This window comes from Psammomys obesus, unplaced genomic scaffold (genome assembly GCF_907164565.1).
Source record: "Psammomys obesus unplaced genomic scaffold, mPsaObe1.curated_primary_1811, whole genome shotgun sequence".
In the NCBI taxonomy this organism is placed as follows: Eukaryota; Metazoa; Chordata; class Mammalia; order Rodentia; family Muridae; genus Psammomys; species Psammomys obesus.
Genome location: NW_026590598.1, coordinates 1,152,457 through 1,167,944, shown reverse-complemented (window position 1 = coordinate 1,167,944; position 15,488 = coordinate 1,152,457). Strand labels below are relative to the sequence as shown.

The following is a 15,488-nucleotide window of genomic DNA, read 5'->3' as shown; positions in this document are numbered from 1 at the left end:
TGTGTGTGTGTGTGTGTGTGTGTGTGTGTGTGTGTGTGTGTGTGTGTCTCACCCTGTCCAGAGACAAGTCTCTGTGACCCCCCTCCCCTTCTCTTAATAAAACCTCCCATGTGGAACCAGTCACGTGGTGTGATTTATGAACCTGCCATATAACTCCACTGCACAATTCTAACAGTAACAAACAAAAACACTCTAGTTGAGATGAGAATTTAAGGCGGGCAAGCTGGACACGCCTATAAGTCCAGCATTCAGGGAGGCAGAGACAGGTGGATTGCTGTGAGTTCAAGGCCAACCTGGTCTACAAAGCTAGTCCGGGACAGCCAAGGCTACGCAGAGAAACCCTGTCTCAAAAATTAATTAATTAGTTAAAATTAAAGAAATGTTTTCTGAGTCGCCTAGATTAGAAATTACCTACTAACAGTTGCAACTATAATGTAATGCACAAAGTCATTAAAATGAAGGATGGAGTTGAATGTCACTGAAGAACATCAAAAGAATAACTGCTGTGGTTTAGATTAGTATCCCTTGGAGGTACACAAGTAAGGCCTTGGCCACAGTGTCAATGAAGGCATGCTTCTGAAGAGGACAAGAACAGCGATCTCTTCCTCTCTCATTCTGGGTACTTGGAAGGTTAGCAATCTGCTCTGCCATGGACTCTTACAACAATGTGTTGCATTGCCAGGGGTACAAAGCAACAGGATGTTATGACATACGACTATGCCATGCAACATATCTAGTATAAGGAAATGTACTTGGGGAGGGGAAGGAGAAAGGAGTTACGGCAACCAGAAGGAGAGGCAGAGGCAGATGCAGATGATTGGACATGCAGACAGACTGGGACAGAGCAATCAATGAGGGCAGAGTACAAAGAGAGAGAGACTGAGAAGGAGAGAGAAAGAAGCATAGGCAGACGATGGGACATGCAGACAGACCAGGACAGAGCCATGGGGGGGAAGGGGGGCAAAGACAGACAACAGCCAAGCTGGGGTGGCAGGTGGATCCTTTTATCCTTGAACACATCTGGTACACCTGGCTAAGACCTTAAAGGCAGGCCAGTAAGATTGCCTGTGAACTAACAACAGGATCACTTGATCTTGGACTAGAATCTAGAACTCTAAGCCAAAATAAATCTTTCTTCTTTGTAAGTTAATTACCTCAAATACCTCCCGATATTAAGGAGAGCTGACTAACACAAACCTAACTGGATCTTGGAGTAGTTCTCGAAGAGATGACCATAAGGAAGGTGATTCAATAAACTGAGCTTATGTTAGTCAACCAAAGCTTTTATGTCACAAGAAAACTAAAGAAGCTAGAATGGACACACAGAGAGACTATTTTCAGTGATTAAGAAAGCATTTTCTATGACCTGATTTTCTTAAGTCTTTTCCTTACCTCAGAGATGTGGCTAGATAAAACTGTAGTTCCAATTTTCTCCGAACAGCTTTGACCTATGCTTCCATCTCATGAATTCCAAGACAGTATCAAAGCGATGCATATTTTCATAAATCTGCTTAAAAAAGAAAAATGACATATTTAAGAAAAAGCTTTTCTTGTCAGAACAAAATGTGTAAAAATAACACTGAAAGTGTTTTACAGGTAAAACTATTCATTTTCAAAGTAAAGTCAATGAACAGTTACGGGCCAAAGAAGAACATACAGTTCTATGGGAAATAAAGTAGTTAGTTACAAATACATACATTAAGCTGAAGGTTTTAGTGAACAGAACCAATTAAAAACAAGAAATGCTGCAAACAACACTGAAACGTACAATTTTCTTGCACTCTCACTTTCACTCCCTTGTAAAAATGCCTTCAAATTTTCATTTGTTTACTATGAAGGGGATATCTACACACACACACACACACACACCCTTGCAGGGCACGTGCTCCACTGTAAGCTGAGGGTGGAGTTGGAGGACAACCTGCAGAAAGTGATCTCTCATTCCACCATACAGTTCCTGAGAATTGAACTCAGGTAACCAGTCTTGGCAGCAAATTCCTCTACCTGCTAATCTATCTTGCTGGTCCTCTTAGCATAAAACCTGTTTTTGTTTTTGTTTTTTTTGAGGCAGGATCTCAATATGTAGCTCTGGCTGGCTTGGAACTCAATGTATAGACCAAGTTGACCTTGAGCTCACAGGCACAAAAATCTTATTAACAAGTTTCAATTTCATCCCAACTTTTATTTATAATTTGTAATAGGATTTGTAAGAGTATTGCATTTGATTACATTGTTGGTCCAATTCTGAGGAGGGGTGAAAGCAGATTTCAGCCACAAATACTGTCCTTAAGGACCCTACTGCTCCAAGGAACATTCATAAAAATGAAAGGTGGCAAACATTAACAACTTTTTTATTTATTTAAAATATGCACGTTTACTTAAAGCTTGTTTTCTTGTTTGTTGAGACAGGTCTCACTATAGACTCCAGGGCTGGCCTTGAACTCATGATCCTCCTGCCTAGCCTTAAAAACAATTCCACTGATTTTTTTTTTTTTTTAACTAAGGCTTCAAATAGGAAAGTACTATTTTATATTTCAGAAGGAAATTTTCAAAGCAATATGAACATAACCTATGTCAAATTATAAGATCAATCCCTTTACCTTCAGATCATTTACTATGAGTGTGCTGAGGTTTAACAGTGTTGGCAATAATAACTAAATTCATAGCAACTGGGGCAACTCAGAATGGTCCAGGATATAAAACACAGTCATCTTTAAAGACTCCACTCAGCAGACAGGCTGCCACAGCTAAATCTTTCATTGCCCAAGAAATGAGCATGACCCTGACAGCAATTAGTAACACTGTCTGCACTCAGGAGCCTTTCAGGGTCTTCTCAATGCCCTCATTATCCACAACATATCCATGCCCTAGCAGTTTTCAGACCTACTCTTAAGACTGTCACTAAGAGAAATGAGGGAGGGTAAAAAGAGATGTGAAGGATTGGTGGTTTTATATTTCTAATGCAAAATCTTTATACTCTTAGAAAAATTTCCCCTAAATTGATAATAAATAATGTTTCTACTTTTAAAATGACATAAAGATTTTACTCCAAAGTCATTTGGGGAGAACTATGAGTCTACTCTGAACAGAAGTAAGATAATCACTGTGTTAAATTAATTTGCATAAAAGTAAAAAAGCCCACTGATGTATCTTATGAGCCTTATTCTAACTCTACTAGATATTTGCAATGGATCAAATGATGAATAACATGCAAACCACTGTTTATTACAACACTAACTACTATAACAGCCAAAAAAGATCTGTACGTTAGGCTAAATCTAAAGTTAATTTTTAAAAAAGAGAAACATGTTACCCACCTCCAATGTTCAAATACACCAAAATCCCAAAGTCCAGATTATCTAGTCTTCTGTTGTACTTTCATATGTGAATAACAGTAAAATAAATTTCAGAAAAGTTCTTAAAAAGTTGATCTTGGGGGCTGGGGAGATGGTTCACATTGAAGAGCATTTACTGCTCTTCTAGAGGACGTGGGTTCAGTTCCTAGCACCCACATAGTGGTTCACCCCTGTAACTCCAGATCCAGGGGAACTGACCCCTTCTTCTGACCTCCTCACGTACCAAAAATTCATATGGTGCACAGTGATACATGCAGGCAAAACACTCACAGAAAATAAATAAATCTTAAAAGCAAACTAATCTTAAGGCCTACTGAGGAGAATCCACATCTCTTTAACTGACTAGGCCACAGCCTGTTAGCACTGCAAATGTGTGTTCACCAAGTTTAACCTTGTGTTCACCAAGGTGGGGTAGATAAGATGGCTCAGCAAGTAAAGGAGACTGACTGTTGCCAAGCCTAGAAACCTGAGCTCAATTTCCAGGACATACAAAATAGAAGGAGAAAATAGACTCCTGCAAAATTTCTTCTGATTTCCACATGTGCACAGGTACATGCACACAAAAACAAACATAAATTGAAATGTAACAAAAAAACACAAATACCAAATAAGTGTTTCACAAGAGTTTAATAAATTATCAATGATATTTATTATTAGCTAATAGGTAAAAGCAGCATCAAACAAGATCTACAAGACACTAAAATTTCTACCATCAAGAATCACTAGAAAGTAATTTTAAATTACTAAGCATTTACTAGTTCTAAAACATCCAGTTGCACCTTCTGATCATATAAACCTATAATATGTAATTAAATTTGTAAAAAATACCAATACTAAAAATACCACCAGAGTTTTGCTACAATAAAATGAAATTACCAGAGATGAATAATACATACTGTTTGCTCTAGTTGTAAAGGCCCCAAGAATGTTGTCATTACTTCCTTGCTTTTGTATTTGTTTCAGCTTATACCTTTATTTTCTCTCCCCTTTGCTAACAACTTACCCCATTCTTGGTAGCTAGAAAACTACTTTAATATATCAGTTATTCAGGTTCCATAAACAATAAAAGGACTGCATATGGTGGCCTGAGATTTACGATATAAGAACAGATTTTCTATTATTAGAAAGTAACTATAGGGTGTCAGGATGGCCGAGTGGTCTAAGGCGCCAGACTCAAGTAGTATGATATGGAAAGGATAGGAGCTCTACAAGGACCAAATATATCTGGGCACAGGGTCTTTTCTGAGACTGAAACTCAACCAAGGACCATCTATGGATATAACCTAGAACTTCTGCTCGGATGTGGCCTGTGGTAGCTCAGTAACCAAGTAGTTTTCCAAAGTAAGGGGGACACGGACTATTTCTAACAGGATCTCAAGGGCAGGCGGTTTGACACCTCCCCCCCCGCCCCGGGGAGGAGCAGTCTGTTAGGCCACAGAGGAGGACTTTGCAGCCAGCCCTGAAGATACCTGATAAAACAGGGACAGATGAAAGGGGAGGAGGTCCTCCCCTATCAGGGGACTTGGAAAGGGGCAGGGAGGAGACCAGGGAGGGAGTGTGGGGTTGGGGAGGGAATGAGGGAGCGGGATACAGCTGGGACACAGAGTTAACAAAATGTAACTAAAAAGAAAAAATAAAAAAAAAAAAAAATAAAAAAAAAAAAAAAAAAAAGAAAGTAACTATAAAAACATTAAATTTAAAAAGTAACTATAAAGGTTCCCCCCCTATCAGTGGACCGGGAAAGGGGCATGGTGGAGATGAGGGAGGGAGGGAGGGACTGGGAGGGAATGAGGGATCGGGACATGGCTGGGATACAGAGTTAATAAAATGTAACTGATAAGAAAAAAATAAAATTCAAAAAAATTTTAAAAAAAGTAACTAAAGCTATAATAGTATGATGGTGGTGGTAATAATAGTAATGATAATAACAACCACTTCAAAGAGGTAAAGAAGACATCAAAAACAAGTCAGACCAAGAAAAAAAATAAAATAGGAAAGACAGATGAAGCTAAAACCTAAGAAGGGTCCAAATGCCTGCTCAGCACTACAAACTAGGTATGTTAAAACTCATAAGCACAGCTGGAGAGGAGGCTCCACGGTTAACAGCATTAGTTGCTCTTCCCAACGGATCTGGGTTCAATTACCAGCACCTACATACATGCAGACAAAACACCCATAAACCTAAGTGTGTGTGTGTGTGTGTGTGTGTGTGTGTGTGTGTGTGTGTGTGTGTAAGCTGGGTGTGGTGGCACACGCCTGTAATCTCACCACTCTGGGAGGCAGAGGCAGGTGGATCTCTGTGAATTTGAAGTCAGCCTGGTCTACATAGTGAGTCCAAGACAGCCAAAGCTACAAAGAGAAACCCTATCTTGAAAAACCAAAAACCATAATAACAAAGACCAGATTGTCCATCCTCACAGTCCTGTATCTCTTGAATTCTATTCCATTCAGTTCAATCTCTACCACACCTCAGTAAAGTTAGCGGTGTACACACTCAACACCACCAAACTCTAGCTCTATAATCTGCAGGCACATAGAATTCTATTTCTAGCAGTATTTCTTAATAGCAAACCTAGAAAAACATCAAACGTGTAACCATAGTAAAACAGGTGATAGTATATTCATAAAATGGAACCACATAGTAGAAACAAAGGAACTGTGACACTATGTCAACGTGAACAAAAACTCAAAACTGTAACCATAACTCTTCAAAAAAAAAAAAAAACCTTTATTCTTTAAAAAGCTAACAAAAGATCTGGGAAAATATGTACTTGTTAGGTTTAAGATGATCATATACAGATGATCAGTAAACAATGTGGTTATGACGTAAGTTATTAAAATCAAACTGATAAATCTACACAGAGGTCCCATAGAACTTTCATTAACCAGCAAATTTCAAATTTTAGAAACTGGTAAATTTTTTTAGAGATTAAAGAAAATTAAGTGTATAAATTGTGCCTACATGTTCATGCTTCTGTACCTGCAGAGGCCAGAAGAGGGCACTGGATCCACTGCATCTGAAGTTATGGATGATTATGAAGTTATTTGGGTGTTAGTAATCAAACCAGGGTCATCTGGAAGAGTAACCAGTACACTTAACCACAGAGCCCTATCTTCAATCCAAAATTGTAATTTATAAATTGAGTGAAAAATTAAACTGCTCTCAGAAGAACAAAGATTATGCTTCTGTTGTATAGCTATTTCTTCCTAATTAGAATATTCATCCTGCAGAGAGAAGGGAAACTCCTAAGTCTCAGGAAACATACAAACCTTACAAGACTTATGAGGCCCCTGCCCAAGAGTTTCATAACAAGCAGTAAAAAACTGTTGGCAGAGAACTACAGCGATGGTAACTCTTCTGATGAGTCTTGGCCATGCTCCTGTGATTAACATCAATAAGCTCAATGGTTCCCCAAGCTAGACTTGAGTGGAAGGGTTTCTTTGATTTGTTCCATGTTCCCTATCTGGAATGAAGAGACATTCTATTTACCTTTCAAGAAAAAAAAAAAAATCACAAAACTATGTGTAACTATGTGTAATAAAGAATCTAGAGGCAAGGACATGAGGGGGTGTTTATTCTACATATAACTTACAAAGATTTTATTTGATATTGAGGAATCAGATGTAACTATAACAACCCAATAAAATCTATCCTCCTTTTGTTCTCTCTTGTGTTTTTTTGTTGTTGTTCACACACACACACACACACACACACACACACACACACACACAAGCAGAGCCTCACTTTGTCCCAAAACTTTTACATTTATTTGCACAAGCTAGACCTAAACTCATTAGCCCCTGCTTCATAGTCTATCTAATGTGTCAGGATTACAGATGTGTGCCACCAAGCCAAGAGTGGTTATTTCTAAATGCCCTGTTTAGAGAACAGAAGAATACTTTAAAACTTCTCATTTCAGACATACTTTTTAATGATGCATAACTGACATTAATTTTTTTAAGATGGGTGGTGATGGTGCACACCTTACTCCCAGCATTCAAGAGGCAAATGCAGGTGGTCTCTGTGAGTTGGAGGACAACCAAGGTTACACAGAGAAAACCTGTCTCAAACAAACAAAAGATTGCCAAAACAATGTAATAAAGGTATAATACATCACTCTACAAAGACACTTTCCTAAAAGAATTATACTTCATGAAAAACAAATAGTTATCAAGGATATAACAAACTTAAGGATATAACAAACAACTGGTAATATATTTAATTTATGTATTTACTAAAAATTTAAAATTACTTTATTTTCATTTAAAGCCCAAACCCTTTCAGATCTATACACATCAATAAAAATTAATTAATGACATTCTTAAAATTGTTAAAAAAAAAAAAAAGTTGTTTCCTGCTAACTATACCCCTATAAAATCCATCCCTTATGTAGGAATATGCAAACTAATCCTGTCCAACAAGAGAAAAACACCAGTCTAGGGACTCTTCTTCAGAAGGTGAGGTAGAGTGTTGCTTCATGTCAACAGAGGAGTAAACACTTGGGAAAGAAAGTGTCAGATAGGAAGCCAACATTTAAATTCTCATCTCTATGTAATGGCAGCCAGGAAGTTAATTACTGTACTGTCCTGGCTTCCTAACAGTGAGTCACATGCCTAAGGTAGGGGCCTATACACAAGATGAGCATAAACTAGGGCAATCAAGGAGATTTCATAAAGAAGCAACAACAGGTCTGGGAGTTTCAGACAGATAATTAGAAGCAACTATCCCAAAATAATACACATAATCCAACTGCCTGCCTGGAACTATTGACCTTCTCACAAAAAACATGCCATATTCTCTAGGGCTAAACTTGTAAGGATTGCTATGCTTGAATTTCATAAAATAACTATTATCAACCAGAAAATAAAAAATGTCAATTGTTAATTCTATGGTACTTCTACAGGTACTAAAGAACAATTTTGAACATTTTATACAGTTTCCTGCCAGCAAGCAACATTAAATGAACATGAGTCATCAACCCATAAGGAGAAAGTGAGGTGGGTTTGAATGAATACCCTCTGATGGGCTCTAGCTCCATCCAGGGTTCAGATTCTAGGCTAGTGAAGAACAACCATCAATGTGTATCTGACACAGATAAAAACACCAGCAGGGCTAGAAAGATGGCTCAGAGATTAAGAATCCTTGTTCTTCCAGACGACCACAGTTCTATTCCTAGTACCCACATCAGCTACTTACTAATGCCTGGGAATGATAACCTCTTCTGGACTCTGTGGGTTCCTACATACCGTTTAAAAAACAAAACAAAACTAAACAAACACCTGCACTCAGAGGCCTCTGTCCACAACAGACATCACTATCCACTGCAATTATCCTTCAAACTGAGCATTAAGGACTTCACAGTCACAGCCCACAACCACCAAACATGCAAGGTACCAGAACACGTGAGGTACATGTGCAAAGAGTAGAGATAGACTCAAGAATAAGAGCATGCGGCCAGGAAGTGGTGGTGCACACCTTTAATCCCAGCACTCCGGAGGCGGAGGCAGTCGGATCTCTTGAGTTCTAGGTCAGCCTAAGTCTACAGAGTGAGTTCCAGGACAGCCAGGGTTAAAACAAAGAAACCCTGTATCAAAAAAAGAAAGGAAGGAAGGAGGGAGGGAGGGAAGGAGGAGAGAAGGAGGAGGAGGGAGAGAAGAAAAGACAAGAAAAGGGAAGAAGAGAAGAAGAGAAGAGAAGAGAAGAGGAGAGGAGAGGAGAGGAGAGGAGAGGAGAGGAGAGGAGAGGAGAGGAGAGGAGAGGAGAGGAGAGGAGAGGAGAGGAGAGGAGAGGAGAGAAAAAAGAAAGCATGGGCTCTACAGTCAGAATGAGAACCAATGTTAGAATCCTGCCTCTGTTGTTAATTTACTGTAACCCTTTGATCAAGTTACTTGCTTAAACTACTTGATCTGTAAAACAAAAAACAATATTGGCATAATCTGAAAGGAGTTAGAAAAGGAATAGCTCTTAAAATAATACAATGCAAACAGAAAATACTTTCTAAGTACAGTCAACTAACTACTAGTATTCTTGGAATACACCAAGACAGAAAGAAAAACACCACTCAGGAATTAGTAGTAGTGTCCACTAGAATCACACTTTTTGGTTAGCTTAAGAGCAAAAGCATGGGCCTGGAGAAATGACTCAGGTTAAGAGCACTAGCACTGGCTGCTCTTCCAGAGGTCCTGAATTCAATTCCTAGCAACCACATGGTGGCTCACAACCATCTATACTGAGATCTGGTGCCCTCTTCTGGCATGCAGGCACACATGCATGCAGAAATTGTATACATAATAAATCTCACAAAAAAAAAAAAAAAAAAAAAAAAGGCATGGCAGCTGAGAATGGTGATGCCATACAAACTTTTAATCCCAGCACTTGGGAAGCAGAGGCAGACAAATCTGTGAGATCAAGGCCAGCCTGGTCTACAAAGTGAGTTCCAGGACAGATGCTACACAGAGAAAACCTGTCTTGAAAACAAACAAACAAGAACAGAAGTATGGCAACAATGACATTTACTGAGCCCAATTTTAGTATTAAATTCCTCACATTTATTGTCTTGTTTATTTTTTAGATAACCTATCAGAGAAGCATCCTTATTGATTACATACTATATTTAAGTAACCTGTCAAGTTTCAAATCCTATATCTAATTATTCCCTACCTGTGTGAGCTGGGGCAAATTACCACTCTGATTTCATCTCTTTGCTGTTTTGTTACTGTTCAGAATGTGATAAGAATATATAGCTAACTTGCACTGCACATTGTAGGATATTTTGGTTTTGTTTTGCATTGAAATTTGCTGTCAAGTTTGAGACAGAGTCTCACCACATAGCCCTGACTACCTGGAACTCAGATTTGTTGCCCAGGATAGTTTCAGATGTACAACGATCTGCCTCTGCCTTCTAAGTATTGGGATTAAAAGTGTGCCCAACTATTTTTAGTGTGTGTGTGTGTGTGTGTGTGTGTGTGTGTGTGTGTGTGTAGGTCAGGAGCCCTTTCTTTCTCTTGTTCCAAACCATAGGTCCCAGGGATTGAACTCAGGTCGCCAGGCTTGACAGCAGCCATCTACTGAGCCATCTTGCTTGCACCATAATGGTTTTTGTTTTGGTTTGTTTTTTGGTTCTTCTGGTTTTTCAAGACAGTTTCTCTGTGTAGCCTTGGATGTGCACACTTGCCTTGTAGACCAGGCTGTCCTCAAACTCACAGCAATCCACCCGCCTCTGCCTCCTGAGTGCTGGAATTAAAGGCATGCACCATCACACTAGGCACTATGATGGTTTAATTTCAGTGTAGGTTTTATTGGTAAAATTACTGAATCTGTGTGTGATACATATTGTAAACTTTCCTCTGAAGAGGTACAGAGGTCATTAACCTCATTCTAATTTCCAAGAAATTTTATACTTTGCCTACTTTTTGCAGTGGCTTGTTTAAAAGAAGGAAAATCCCAGCCATTCTATTTTACCAGTAAAGACTCAGGAGCCAGATGCTGGGGGGAACCTGCTAGCTCAGAGAGGCAGAGAAAGCACCCTGCTGACCTTCCTTCTCAGCTCAGATCTAGACAGAAAAAACCCAAAAGGCTCACTAGCTCAACTGACAGCACAGGAGGAAAAGGCAAAAAAAAAAAAAAAACACCTGAGGTTGAAGGCTTACTAGCTCAAAGCCCAAAAAGCCAGGGGGCTGAGGAGCTGAAGCCTAAACTAAAGCCAGAGCTTGAGCTAAAATAAAAGCTCTTCTCCATGCTGTCTTAATTAGCCCCCAACTCAAAGTCCCTTTTACTCTTTAATCCCTGTCAGCTGGTTCTTTTGCTCTGCCTCTTGACCTAGGGTTAACCTTATTAAATCCTGTGTACAGAAAGCTCTTGGATTAAAGGTGTGTGCTAGGGCTGAGTGAACCACACCATAATCACCAAGTTACAATGAACAGAAAGTTCTTGGATTAAAGGTGTGTGACAGGGCTCAACCACACCAAAGAAACAGGGTTTTACAGTTCACAATTTTGGGGTTCACAATGGGATCAAATATGCTGCAACAGTGGCTTCCAAGTTAAAAGTGAGCAACAATATCCTGATCATGTCCCATTATTGTAAAAGCTAGTATTTATCAATTGACAATAATTCCTTTTTGTATATTACCTCATTTACTACTGGATAAAGCAACACTGCACTTTAAGTAAGGACATTATTGACATTTTCAAATGGGGAAATGGAAACACAGATCACTTGCCCCAGATCCCACAGGTAAGGAGTAACTGAGGCCATGCTTTCAAATTGGGCAGTTTCAACACTGTCAATTTATATGGCATAGCTACTACTTTATACTACAGAAGAACAAGTACTGTGGGAAATATCAACTTTGTTAAAACGGGGGGGAAAAAGGCATTAAGGACTTTTAAAGAATTAGAAAAAAAAAAAAAGAATATGGTCCCAAATTTAACAATGGCTATTACTGGTACCAAAGTTGACAATTTTCTTCATTACTTTTCTATGTTTTCTATCATGATTAAATTATTTAAAGTGAGGCTCTTTCCAAAAGCAAATAAGTAACCCACTGGCAGTGGTAAAGAAGTAAGTAACATGACAGCTGCTATTCCGATCCCTTTATGCTCAGGAAAGTTTTTGTGATCCTGGGTGTACGGTAACTAAAACAGGTAAGTATACAAATCATTTGCTGATAATAAAGACAATTCAGTAGTATAGATGAAAGCAAATCTGCATACGGATAAGATGAATGTGCTTGTTTATTTTCCCATGAGGAATTTAAATGTGGCTGAATACTGATACCACAGAATGCAGAGCATTTTCAACATTTTTCAGACTCTATCAATATTGTGACTTATAATTGTTTATGCTGAGAAAACCACGAAATATAAATAGGTGGTACAAAACGGCAGGAATAAATATATCTAGGGCCACTACAGAACTGCTGGAAATTCTATCATAATCCCAAGTCAAAATTCACTGAATGATTTTTAATGAAATGCAAGCCATCAATGCTTTTGTTAATTTGTTATTTTTTAAAACATTTAATTTTTATTTATGTTTATGTGTGTATGTTCATACAGTGCATTCACAGGCCTGCAGTGGCCAGAAGAGGGAGTCAGATCTTCTGGAGCTAGAGATACAGATTTGTTAACATCCAGGGATGTGTGCTGAGAAATGAACTGCAAGTTTGAGGGCCAAAGGCTAGATGGATATGTGTGCACTTGCAGGGGCCTGCGCGCGCGCGCGCGCACGCACACGCACACGCACACACACACACACACACATAGTAACTATCACACCATTCCTAGGTTTCTCTTTTTTTAACTTTATGTACTCACTTATTGGGGAAGGAGCAGATGTGTCATGGCATGCATGTGGGTGTAAGAGTATAAATCTCTATTTCATGTATCCCAGAGATGGACTTCAAATTAGGCCTAGCAGCAAGGGCCTTAACCTGCTAAGCAATCTTGTTGTCTGTTCCTAGATTCTTTAACTACTGAAATGAAGTCGTATGTGAAAGGAAGAATCTACACGTGTATATACAGCAATCTACTCATACTCACCCACCAGAAACAATCCATGTCTTCTGAGAAGCAAAGGGTTTTAAATAAACTGTAACACATTGACTTTAATGGAACAGTAATCCTCAACAGAAAGAAACAGAACTAATGACATATGCCAACACTGACTCTCACAATGAATCCCAGAGTCATAATGCCAAGACCCGAAAAAGTCTGAGACCAAGAGGGTCTACACAGTGAGACCCAGGAGGAAAACAAGGAGGGATGGAAAAGAAGGGAAGGAGGAAGGGCAGCTGGCTGAGAAGAAAGAAAACTGAGGACAGGAATTCAGTGATTAGGAGTAGAAGAAACTACCATGAATTATCTGTGATAAGGAAGAGATGGGGAAGAGACTGGAGGTTTAAGAAACCAAAAAATTACTACAAATTAAGTCAAAACTCCAGAGGCATTGTAAAGGGATAACATTTGCATGCACATTTAAGAGAGTGATAGTAACAACAAAGAAGGTGTTAACAGAAATGTAGCACTTCTCAGTTTAAAAATGGTTCACATATACTCTAACTGAAATTCACAACAATCACTCCCATTAAGAAATATTCTTCCAGATATATTTAGTCCTTGTGGCGCTCCTGTCCTCTCCAGGTCTTACTAACTCCCCCTTCTTTCATATGATTCCCTGAACTCTGCCCAAAGTTTGGTTATGAGCCTCAGCATCTACTTTGATGCACTGCTAGGTAGAGTCTTTCAGAGGCCCTCTATGGTAGGCTCCTGTCCTGTTTCTTATTTTCTCCTACTTCCAATGTTCATCCCATTTGTCCTTCTAGTGGGACACAGGGGTCTTTTCTGAGACTGAGTCTCCAAACAAGGGCCATGCATGGATATAACCTAGAACCCCTGCTTGGACATAGCCCATGGCAGTTCAGTGTCCAAGTTGGTTCCGTAGTAAGAGAAACAGGGACTGTCTCTGACATGATTTCAGTGGCTGGCTCTTTGACCTACCCCATCCCCAAGGGAGGAGCAGCCTTGCTAGGCCACAGAGGAGGACATTGCAGCCAGTCCTGATGAGACCTGATAAGCCAGGGTCAGATGGAAAGGGAGGAGGACCTCCCCTATCAGTGGACTTAGAGAGGAGAAAGGAGGAGATGAGGGAGGGAAGGTGGGATTGGGACGGAATGAGGGAGGAGGCTATAGCTGGGATACAAGGTAAATAAACTGTAATTAATATAAAAATAAAAATTAAAAAATATCATTACAGTAAAATGTAAAAAAAAAATCATTTTAACAGCAAATAAAGTTTGATTTTTAAATAAAAAAATTTAAAAAAAGCTGCCAGAAACAAATGTGTATTATATTTCACTTAACCACCTTCAAAAGCCTTCTCTAAAGATGTAAATAAACATTTACCTCAAAACTAATGATGTGTATGCTGAAGTATCTTATGTTAGCAACTTAATTTGCAATACCTAAAAAAGTGAGCTTAAGTCAGCCTGGGTAGCATGTACCTAGTGTCCCAGCTAAGCAGGAAGACCATTTGCACCAAGGATTTCAAGAGCAGTCTAGACATGTAACATGACTCCTTCCCCCGAAGAAAGTAACTAGGTGAAGTCATCGGAATAGCAGACAACCGGTATGTGAAAGATGTATAGGTGTTAATAATAAAGGTGAACTGATCTAGTGCCTGAAAGTTTCTATCAGAATATCATGGAAGAAGTACAATATAGTTTTGTATGGTAACATGCAACCACAGATACCACTGAAGGCACAATAAATCCTCATGCAGTCAATAAATACTTCTGAAAGTAATTCCTGCCTCCTAAACCAGGAGCCACCTTAATAAAAGACATATGTTGAAGAGAAAGCCTTAAAATTTCTGTTATAAAATCTGAGTACTACAAATTACAGAATAATTACCTAATTTAAAAACATCTATTGTACTTAAATTTACAGTCCTAAAAGAAAATACCAACTTTGAGTTTCTAGTCCAGCATGTAATTTACTTGGAAATCACTACTCAGACTTAACAATTAAAAAGCTGACCAAACTGGAAGTCAACAACTCTTTTAAGATCTATCAGAATAGTAATGTTGCAGAGTAAACCACTGTCCCCAAAATTAGAGACAGACAATTTACATGCAGAGGATCACAATTTACTGGAGCAGAAACCCATGAATGAAACTCCTCATCTACCACTGCCAGGACAGACACAAACCTGAACTGCAGTCAACAAAAAGCAACCTAAAAGGAAGGAGAGACAGCTCAGCCAGTCAAGACTATGTTCACAACCAGGCAACCAGTACTCTCATGCTTTCAGAAATGGGCAGGTGGGAAAGGAAGCATTTTGAAATTATACTTCACTTTTTTCTTTTGGGGTGTGAGGAAACAACAGGATCGAATTTAGCCCAGGTTTACACCTGAACTCATGATAATCTGTCTCAGCACAGTTTTACACCACAACACCCAACAGAAGCATTTTCTTCTTCCTCTTACTAAGGCCTACTACCTTCAAGGTAAAACATTTACTAGAGATGAGCCCGCTGAGATTTTATCAGAGCCCAAATGACCTGGAAAGGGGGATATACCTAATTCCAGATAGCACTATCCTTGCAGAAGGGAACTAGCTATATCCAAGCC

The 15,488-nt window shown here is 39.1% G+C and overlaps 1 protein-coding gene across 1 annotated transcript in view; it reads right to left on the bottom strand.

Annotated features, from left to right (window-relative positions):
* Nucleotides 1–15,488, bottom strand: part of Bmpr1a (bone morphogenetic protein receptor type 1A) — a 93,592-nt gene that overhangs the window by 42,066 nt on the left and 36,038 nt on the right. The window contains exon 2 of the mRNA XM_055607994.1: nt 1,393–1,507. The gene's annotated coding sequence lies outside the window, so the exon portion shown is untranslated. The remainder of the gene's footprint in view (nt 1–1,392; nt 1,508–15,488) is intronic.